The following is an 11,581-nucleotide window of genomic DNA, read 5'->3' as shown; positions in this document are numbered from 1 at the left end:
ATCCTTGGGGAGGCCACAGTAGATGTGAAGGAGCTGTGGAACATAAAAGCTTTCAGGGGCCACAGAAAGAGATAAATGGTTTGTTTCACTCCTTCCTCCTGTGCTACTTTCCTTCTCTTCCTAATTTAGTTACTATTCTCTTTTTTGCTGTCTATCTCCATCATTTGTCACTTGGCCTCCTTTGAGTGTCCCAATTAAAATCCATCTACACTTTTGGATTGAAAAAAAAAGATTTTCCCTAGTACATTTTCCTTACACAGTGTAATTTAGCTTAAAATGTTTTTTGTTTATGACAAAATTGAATTGAAATGTTGACCGTATGTATTAATAGTTGCAAGTTGTCTTCCCACTGGCTTCTGAGTATATACATCACAGAGGTCTTTTATTCTCGTCTTCTTCCTTCAAGAATTAATAACATTTAAATCAAAGCAATACTTTCTGTGCCTTTATCTTTGATCAGCTCTTTTCTGCATGTTTTTTACTTCAATTTTCTTCCATTTTGCAACTGGCACTGCTCATGACAGGGGTTGTTTTTGATTTCTAGTTACAATTCCCAGTTCCTGTGAGACCTTTTGATTTTAATATGGAGTAATCTTTGTGAAAGGAGCATCATTTAAATCTTCTGTAAGCTCTTGCAATTATGACAGGGAAGAAAGTAATATTTTGAATATATTCCAGTGTTCAGCATGTACATGACTTTGGGCTTCCATCAAAGTGGTGTTTGGAGCAGCACAGATACTCTGAAATACATCTGTTAAATCACTTCTTTCTTCTTTTTAACTTTTGATTGGTTTGGTTGGTTTGTTTATTAGCTTTTAAAGGAAATCAAGAAAATTCTGCAATTCATTTGTAGCATATATGTGGTATAGTTTCTTTTCCAATATCAAAATTTCAGTCAGTAAGAGCTTCTCCTGTTCTCATCAACACTGTCAGGATGTGCATTGGATTTGCTTTCTGGTAGGCAAGGTGAGGGAGGAGCAGGTGAGACTAAAACATCTGGCTGGAGGTAGCAATTTGGCTGCTACAGAAGGTAGCAAGATCTGTTTAAATCAAAACTGAATGACAACCTAATTTTTATTCCATGGTTTTGTATAAAATACAGACACAGCGTTTTGCATCTTCCAAAAATCAAGCAGCTGAAATCATTCCTTATTTCAATTTAAAAAACGTACACCCAAACCCCAGAAATTAAACTGGTTGCAGATATATTCCAGATAATCTTCTGATTTTAGTTCCACTTCCTGTACAGCTTCCCAAATTTACTGCCTAGATAGTGTTTCACCATTTTGGCATGAATATTTCATCACTTTGGAAAGTATTTCAGGGTATTTCCACTAAAAGAAGAAAATAAAGATGCAGCAAGGTATATTATGATGCAATTCAGGGATTTTAGAGAGATTGATCATATTTCTCTCAGTGTATTTGCACTCAAGTAACAGAAGCAAATTTCTGTTTTCTCAGTTCCAAGCCTTTTTCAGCACAGAGAGCCCAAGGGCTGCTTTGATTTTGTTCACAGACCTGTTCCTGCCACTCTTTTGCTGGCTGTATCTTCCTTTTTTCTTTTTTTTTTTTTTTTTTTTTTTTTTTTTTTTTTCTGACTTGTTTGTCTGTGTCTGCAGAGATTCCCTTCACTGCTTTGTTTGTTAAAAACACATGTTCACTTGTGTGTGAATGCCTACACACACTCATATACATTGTTCTGCATTCAAATCAATCCCATATATCTGAGCCATTTCCCACACTTGGGGAGATCTCATGGGACCCTACAATTCAGCCTCTCTCAGTGGCTTAATCCTTGTGTGACAGATTTGCTGCTATAACAGGGTCCCTCCAAATTGTTTCCTGAAATAGGCTGGATGGCAGATAATTGTTGTGCCAGCAACTTCATCAAAGCAATTGCCCACAGATCAAGGGCTCATTCACTGGGAACTTAGCTGAAGGAGAACTACAGAATATTCTTTATGGCAGAATGCAGAATATTTCCTATGTTAGGAAATCAAGTAAAACACATGGGTTTAGTTCTACTGCTGGGCTTGCTCTTCAGTGAGCACTGGATTGTGTAAATAAATGCCACATATTTGAATGATGTTTTATAGTAAAAATTTCAGGTCAGTTTTTCTAATTTTTCCCATTATGTGTTTAGTGCATTTAATAATAATTTTCATTACTTAATGCTGAAGTTTTATTGAACTTCAGGCAGTGCTTAAGGACAGAATTAGGACCCAGACTGCAGGTGTGCTACCAGTTTACATAGATGTATGGATGGTCACAGTGTGTTGAGAGCAATGCAGCATTACCTTAGAGTTTGCTGCAGGTAGTTCTGCTTTGGTAGACTCCCCATGGTTTAAGGTTTCAAGAGTCAAAATCTACTCTATTAGTTTTTCAAATTTGTTTTCTGCTGGAATTTTTAAAAGGCTGTTTTGTAGGTTCCTCTCTTGTGGAAGCCTTTTCTGGCAGCCATTTTATATGGCAAACATTTAAATTGTGTGTAGGGGAGTTTCCTTCCTTAGCACAGAACACTCCTTATGGCTGGATTTATGTTTTCCTCTGGCTCTCGTATGAAGAAGTATTTTTGTCATTGCATATTATAAGATAGCTTGAAACTCCTTAGACAAGCAGTTTTTTAATTATTTAATTTTCAAAAATTTAGCAGTAACTATAAAATGCATACTAATCCTTGGAGGGTGTCTTCTTTTTGGTGATGAGCTCTATTTAAGTCATACCAGTAAAATAATCTGTTCCCTTGTGATTTTACTTACCATGGCAAAGGCAAAGTTACACTTTCCATGTAATGTCATTATCTATCATGGATAGGGACCTTGGATTTTATATATTTATCATTTATATTTTATTTTAGAATTTACATTTTAGCTTTCTGCAAAGTAATGAGCAAGGAGTTTTTAAATTTTAGGTCAGATACACTTAGGTAATATATATTCTTTTATCTTGTTTCTTCCTAGGTTCTGTCTTTGAGTGCCACTAAAAAAAAATGCATTCTAGAGTTCTGCCTGTTTTTATCAAAGCCAGAAACCTCTGAGGCAGTGAGGGATTTATTTTATGCCCTGTGTCACAATTTTGTGTTGTCACTGATGACATGAAGTTTAGATGGATATTAAGAAAAGATTTCTTCATTGACAGGCCTGTCAAGCATTGGAACTGCCCAGGCTGCCCAGGGAAGTGGCTGAGTCACCATCCCTGGAGGCCTTTGAAAGATGTGTAGATGTGGCACTTAGGGACATGGTTTAATGGTGGGCTTGGCAGTGCTGGGTTAACAGTTAGACTCAATGATCTTAAGGTTCTTTTCCAGCCTAGATGATTCTATGATTTCCAGGCTGTATTTATCTAGATTGTCACTTAAGACAGGACTAGTCTGACCTATTTGTGTGCTTGTGGGAAATGAGAAAAGGTTTTGGATTGTCTTTGTTGCTCTCACTTGTTACTACCAGTAGAGTATGAAGCATGAGCAAATGAAAGTAAAGCAATGGAGGAGCCAAAGCTGCTACTATAATGTACTGCAGACCTCCTGTAGAGTCACTGCTTTCTATTAAAACCTGCTACTCTGACAGAGGTGGTGCTCGAGTATTAACTCCCCCCTGGTGAGGTGCCAGGTTATGGCACAGCAAAATAGCATACTTGTAAAATTACTTTTCTTTCCCAGAGTAGTGCAAGAAAGCAAAAGAGAAAAATCAGAGTACTATTGCTCTCTGATGATGTGATACTTTTGGTGGAAATATTAGCTACATACTGCTCCTATTGTGTAGGTTGTGTCTGGATCAGAACTGTCCTTTCCCTGTTGAAAAAAAAGAACTCCTCAGAAACTAAGACGGAAGGAGATTTTTTTCTAACAGTAAGAGACATTTTCCAATGGTGGCATCTGGTTCATGCTTCCCTAGCAAAGTCAACTGTGCTATGCACAAATCTTGGTTATGTTGGTCTAAGGTCTCCAGGGTTTTGACCTGTCCCCAGCAGAGAAGAGTGCCATTTATATAAATTATTCCAACTACCTCTGCCCTTCGGTCTGTTCTGCGTCTCGCTGTGGTGTAGCTTTTGCATCTCTTCTGTCCTTTCAGTAGGAATAATGATGAAGATGGGATGGGTCACTATAGCAGCCCTTTACTGACTATAAATTTCTATACACGGAAAAATTTTCTGTAAAAAGTGATTCTTCCTGGAACCATACAAACCCAGATGTTGCAATGGCAGAGAAACATATGCTAGTGAGGAATGAGACAGCACTGTGGATTATCATAATTTGTTTTCCACTGGTGCTCTCAAAAAGAAAGATTAAATGCTGAAATACATGAGTCAACTCAATGGAGAATTAGGATATTATTGGCACTGGCTCTGCAGTCATTTACTGTGGAACAGAAGGGTGCAGGGATGTGAGGACAAATGACTAAGGAACAAAACTTCCTAGCTGAATTATGGTACTCCCTTGTAGGGAGTATTGTCTGGTTCTCCCACCAAACTTGGGGGATCCAAAGTTGTTTCTATCATTCCAGCTTCAGAAAAATTATTTAATTGTGGAAGAGTCTTAAAATGGATCATCCTGACAGGATGCTTCAGCTGACAGAGAAGGCTTAGAACATACTCAGTTTCCAAAAGTAAAATCTAAACCATGAAAGTTTGAATGCATCTTAAGACACAAAATATTAAAAAAAACCCCAAAACCCTAGGTACTTACTTTCAAGTTTGTCTGCATTGTTTTAATTTTATTTTTTTTACATTTTCTGATGATTTTAAGTCTTCAGTCAGGATCAGCAACAGGCACTACTGCAAAAGGCAGCAAAACAGCCCTGCATTCAGTTACTGAACTCCCCAGTGCTTCAAGACTGTTTGTACAGGCAGATATTTGTGCCAGCAGTAAGATTCCTGCAAGACTGTGTCCTCAGACAAGAATTAATATATCAAACAGAATAAAAAGACCTATGAAACATAAATGATCTTGCCATACATTTGTTTCTATTGTTAATATAGATCAGGACGTTCATAGCATCTAAAGGACTACATTTTTGGCTTCAGCACAACAAGCTGTTTTATGTATGAGCTGTATGTAATTATATTGAAAACAAACTTTGCTTCAAGAACATTTTTGGCTCCACTGTGCAATAACACAAAGGGCCTTTGTTATGCTCTCATCAGTGTTATTTATGGATTTCAAAGGACTTACTAAAGGACAGTTTCATCTGATGGTATTCATCCACTGACCCAAATTTAAATGTAGTGACTTATATTCATATTAATAATAATTACTAATATGATCAAGCAGACAAAGATTTCTGAAGCTAGAAATGGGATCACTCTATAGATTGAGACCTGGAACAGCAATATGTAGTCCTCTTTCAGATCCAAGGCTTTGAATGTGCCAGAATGGAACATGCAACAAAAGGCTTTGCATAATTCACATCAATTATAATCATCTTCACTTGAATTGAAAATGAACTCTTGGTCTCTTAAATAGGGGAAAAAAAAAAAGGGGGGGGGGTGGGGGGTGGCGCAGAGAGAGGGAGCTAAGTGGATCTTGGGAAAATGGAATCCCAGAGCAAAGTGGATTTGAGAATATCTGCCAGAAGCTGCTATAGGATATCATGAAGCTAGGTAAGGGCACTGTGCTTTCCTCTGTCTTGCCTAAACAGCCGTTGCACTAAAAGATTACTTCAGAAATCCTACTTTGCCCAGATTTTTCCTGCCTGGCTGCAGGACTTGGGAGGCATCCAATGACAACTTTCTGCTTTTCTTCAAACTCAGTGTGACCACAGACAAGCTCTTCAGGGCCACAGTCAGACCACTTGCTCTCAGTAAAAACCTTTGGTTTTGCAACTGCTGTGGCATCTACCTGTGAGAGTGTGCCACTCAGCAGTTCAGAGCACTATTTATACAGGACTGGAAGATCTAGCTTCTAGAAGCACTAGTGGACAAAGTATTTATCACAGTGAAGTAAACCCACATGAGCCAGTCTGAACATTTCCCCTGTTCATTCTTTTGCTTTGGCCTCCCAGATGTAAAATAGATGGTCAGTATTTTTTTAACTCACTGTTTTAACTCACAGTGAAATTAAAAAAAATATGAATCATTGAGACATTGCAAGAAGGGAGGTTATATAAATGTAATCTAATTATATAAGCTTCTTCAGATGAATTACACTTTCATTACTGTAGCCTTCTGCTACATTCTTGTTGTTTATTCATACTATTAGTAGTTGTAGAGACTAGATGTTATTTCAGATGATGAGTCCCTGTCTAATTTTCTTTGCTTAATGGGTCACACAAACTGCTGGGTCACATTGATTTAATCCATAGTTGCAAACACTGGGTGCTTCTAAACATCAGTGCTCGCTTTCTAAAATGCAAAATTTCTCTACTGTAGCAACTTTCCTCTTGAATTTTCCCAGATTTACTGGGACTTATAGCTAACATTTAACTCCAAGTTTTTTGTCACCCTACAGGAAAGACAACAGACCTTGTTTGGATGGAAGGAGGTACTTGTAAGCTCAGGAAATAAGCAGAACAAATTTGCATTATCATCAAGACACTGTTTACGAACTATTCCTTAGCAGCAGACTGTTCTTTAGTATTAACCAAATAGTTAGCTATAATAAGTAAATGTTAATTTATTCTTAACCAACTGGAGCAGATTCTAAGCAAGCTCTCTTTGCTCTGCATGTTCAATGATGTTGTTCTGTTGTTTCCTTTAGAAACCGCTGAGGGGCAGCAGGTTTTCACGTGGAATCAGGCTTTCATGTATAAGGAAATCTGTATTATACATTTGATTATCATCAAATCACATCAGGTCACTGAAAGTTATAACAAAAGTTTCACTGTGTGCTCCTGTAAATGAATGTGGGTTTTGCTTGTTTATGAAATCTTGATGTATTTTATCTCCATGAGCAGAAAAAACCTGAAGAATGTCCTATGAGTGTCTGCAAAGCCCCATTTATGGCTGTAGGGTGCCCGTAAGATTGAATTAGTGTATAAGTCTGTCACATGCCCAGCACACATTTTGGCACTACTTTTAGAAAGGAGGCCAGGATATTAGGGCAAAAGAATGAGAAGAGCTTTGATTCATTAGTTAGATTTATAACAACTAACAAACAGACTAATGGAATAGGCTATGCTACTCAGAAGTCTCTGTATGCTTCAGATGCATAACTAACCAGACACCCTAATAAAACAGATCCTGTTCTAGTCAGACTATTAAGCTTGTGCCATGAACAGTAAAGACATATCCAGTAGTACATTCCTCTAGTACCTCTGCTTTAGCTGGCTACCTTATGTGACTGTGTGTTGGCTTTGATCTTGGCTGCCCAGATGTGCTGCAGGGACTCACAGCAGCCCACAGGTCTGGAGTGAAGCACTTTTGTCTGTCAGCACAGGATGCTCACCTGTGTGATCTGCCCAACTATTAATAAGCCAAGGAAATAGTGATTTAGATCCATGATTTTTTTTTTCCACATATAATAGTGACAAGATAATAGCTGATTAGGTTTGCAGAGGTACTTCTTCATAGCTTATGCATGAAGACTTGAACCAAGGGCCAAATCCTTTTCCAGCTGAATGATTTTCTGCATGTACTTTGAAAAATGCTAGCAGTTACAATTTGGACATTCTCCCATGTCCTTTCTGTCCTCCTGAGCTGAGGACAACTTCCAGACACAGCTTTTCAGTAATACTTCAGGGCACTCTATGCTAAGTATTCTGGTAAAAATCACAAGTAAAAATCAAGAGTCTGACTTGCTGTGCTGTTACACCTTGGGCAGTTTGTAACAATTCTGTCAAGCATAAAACTAAAGCATGAACAGATTCTTTAATTTAGTTCTTTACTTTCATACTCCTAAGCAGCTGTTCTTCCACAGGCTGACATGACAAAACTGATAAGCTATTTTAATTTTCTAGCCAAAGGTAACTGGAGTACGAGCTGTCCTGGCCACAGTCTCACACCTTTGCAATGTTTTCTATTCCCACATGTGGGAAGAAGCTGATGGGTAAGAGTCAGGCATATCATTATGATGCACAAGGATTGCTTCATTCCTAGGCAAAACAGCTAATCCTGTCTGTGCCCCTTTGTGCCTTGGTATCACTGTGAACTGAATGGAGCATATACAGCTTTAGATCTGAAAAAAAAACCCCAGCAAAATGCCTTTCAGGTCAATGGTGCAAATACTAATTATCTTTAAGAGTGCTGTCTGCCTCGAAGAACCAGCAGAACCAGTCACATTAAACATAGGTGTAGCAGTATGAAAGTAGGGTGGAATAACAATGACTTATCTGAGACAAGAATTCTTATATAAATAGAAGCATTAGGAAAAGCAGTAGAAGATTTAAATAATATAGCCTCAATTTGCTATTCAGTTATGGGGCAGTCTTGCCAACATAGCAGAGGGAAATCTTTCAAAGTCTACCCTTGCAGAAGGTAGTGGCTTTAGAGGACACAGGTCTTCATTGCCTATCATATCTAAATTCTGCCTGGTTGTGTGGTAGATGCAGTGCTGTACATCGTTTAATATTGCACACAGTGCCTCTTTGCCTCTATTCTGTCCCTGTTTCAACCTTTCTGTCCTTTGTCCCATTCTCTGTAATTCAAAATGCTTGTCTTCACTGTATGTCATTTGATTTTTTTTTTTAAGGGAGAGCAGATCTGGCCATTTTCAAGTAAAAGAGGAAATAAAATAAGACTAAAATGTTGCACAACTGGAGACTTAATTAGCTTTTACAGTTCTTGTAAAGAAGACACTTCCTTGTTAAGTAGCAAATACAGGTGTAATTAAGCCTTTTCTGAAGTTAAATCGGAATTAACAGCTCATCTGGTTTCTGTCTGTGTTTGCAGATCTGAGAAGCCATTAGAGGGCCCCCCTTCCCTGTGCCGTAGCCGTGCACAGAGCCACCTGGAGGCAGTGTTTGCTCAACTTCCTGAGATTTCATCATGCGCAAAAAAAATTATATACTGGGAAGCATGATTTAAAAAAACAAAAACAAAAAACCTTTCCCTTCATAGGATACACCTTTGATTTTTTCCATGGATCTGTAATACTGAGATGCTCCTGTGAAGTGCTTCTTTACAAAAGCCTTTGTAGAAAGAGCCAGCAGGGTATTCCAGCATACCAGCTGACATAATTGAAAAGAACATGCAAATTTTCCTACATGGGACAGAAAAACATTGCTGCTTGACCTTAAGTATGGTCTTGTTTTTTTATTCTTGTTTTTCTCTCTTACGTAGAACTGAACTTTTATTGTTTATTTGTTTCATTGATTATAAATAAAAACGGATCATGGAACTTCCCTCCTGTGTCACACTTGCCACTTGATCTCTTTATTCAATTGCTTAGAAACAATAACATGCAAATGTTTGCAAATGACTGCTACAGACACTCCTGAACCACCCAGGGACAACTGGTAATGCTTGTAAAGCTTAGTTTGATTGATGCATGTTTGCTTTGTTAATTGTGAGGTAAGTCATACTTCTCCCCATTCCAGACACACATTTCTCAATCTGCTTTGAAATTCATACTCTCCACTCTGATCGCATCAACTCCTATTACCCAATTCTGGTTTTTTGTCAGATACACAACTTTACTAGACACAGAAGTTCTGATGTGTAGTTGACCAAAATATATGGAAAGTCCATCTTCAGAATCCTAATGTTGGAATGTAATTGACTGCTGTCTGTCTCAGGAGTTGCACATGAAAAAGTACACACCACTGACAAAATCATAATTTCATAAAATTTATGTTGAATACCATCTGTCTGAATAAAGTGGAACATATGAAAAAGGTAAACAAGAACTTTGTAACAAAGCTGCTGAAATAATGTATTTTACTATAATATTCTGCCCATCCTATTTCACTGGTGTCTATACTCAGTTAAATGCAGGATTAAAGTAGATTAGTTTATGCTCAGCATTTTATTAAGTCAGTGGAGCAGGACAAGACAGATACATGAATCCACTTCTTTTGATGTTTAGATTTAAAAAATGTCACTGAACCTGCCATTGCATTTGTGAATAGAGTTTAAAAATAAGGTGGAGCTGCAAACTGCTTTAGGAAGAAATTTGTAGTACCTGAAGATGTCAGATTTAGCAGGAGTCTTAGAAAATTATCTTTTCAAAAAGAAAAAAAAGGGGAAAAAAAAGCTGTGTTTTCTGCAAAAAAACTGTAGGTTTTGTTACTAACTCCCAATTTTCCTTCTTTACAACACCCTCCTTGCATTTCTGTGGTTTACAGATAAATCAGACAAACATCTGATCATTACATAGCAGGGGTTTAGGCCTTTTTTTTTTAAATAAAATTCTTGGAAACATCAGAGCTGATTAAATATGTAGCCACCTCCTCATGTGTAGTGCAGCTATCTAGTAGTTTCTGAAGTTTATGGTTTGTTCAAGTCCCTCTTATCCTGACATTCAGTATCATGAGTAAAATTTATTCTTCAGATTTTAGGAAAGTCAAAGACTTTAGATTTTTGCTTCTGGATCTGAACTTTTGAGGTTCAGATGACTTCACTTCCGCTCACAGGAAAAACACATAGGAGATAGGAAACTCTGGAAAAAGATCTGCTGGAGGTGATTTCTGGGTATATGATGAATCACAGACTCAGAGGGAAGAATGAATGAACAGGGTCTGTTTGATAGAGAGAGAAAGAAGGAATGCATGTATCAATCTTCAAATGTATAACAGACTTTAGCAAAGGAAGAAATTCTTCATGTCTCTAGTGAAGTGTAAAGAAATAGTGGAGAAAAAGAATAAAAAATAATAAAGAGATAATAAATTCCATTAAGGAATATTCAAATTAGAAAATTTTGTTAGGAGTGAAGTAACCAGACATGGTGCTTGTGTGTCCCTTCCAGCTCCAAATATTTTGTATTTCTGTGATTGTAGACATTGAAATAAGCTGGCATTGTCATGGAAACTACATAATTAGATTTATTTCCAAACAGGTTAAACAAACCCCGTGTCCTACAAATAAATGATCCTTAGGGTACTAAATACAGGAGCTAGCCCTCTAAAACACCCTTCACTTCCTATTTAAGTTTTCAGGGTTTTCCAGGGAAACAAATTTCCTAGGAAATTGTTGGCCTTTCTTACTTCCTTAACATTAGTTAACCATTAGAAACATACGGAAATCTAGCTGTTTCCTTATCCCTAAGAAGTTACATAGAAAGAAATGGGGAAGAAAGCTTGGTAGCTTGGTTAGCTTTGCTGGTTGTTGCCTTTTTGGGGTTGGGTTTTTTTTGGTTTTTTTTTTTTGTTTGTTTGTTTTTTTTTTTTTTTTTTTTTTTTTTTTTGAGGCAAGGGCTGTTGGATTTTTTTGGTGGAAGTTGGGATTTTTTGATAGATTGGGGTTTTTTAGTCATCAATAAAATCTCCTGAAGTTGTTTTCCATCTCACTGGAAATTCCTTTATAAGCCCAGACTGTGATAGGAATAAAACAAGGAATATTTATTTCATTCTGCTTTTGGGCCCACTGTCATTTTCCATGTCTTCAAATGGCCTTTAGGTATTTCTCATCAAAATGTGTTAAAATTCATCCTTCTCAAACTGGTTATCAAAAATTCAAAACCATATCTTCATAAATACCAGGTTCCTCACAA

This window comes from Zosterops lateralis (genome assembly GCF_965231275.1).
Source record: "Zosterops lateralis genome assembly, chromosome: Z".
In the NCBI taxonomy this organism is placed as follows: Eukaryota; Metazoa; Chordata; class Aves; order Passeriformes; family Zosteropidae; genus Zosterops; species Zosterops lateralis.
The sequence above is the reverse complement of the archived record's forward strand: the minus strand, read 5'-3'. Positions refer to the sequence as shown.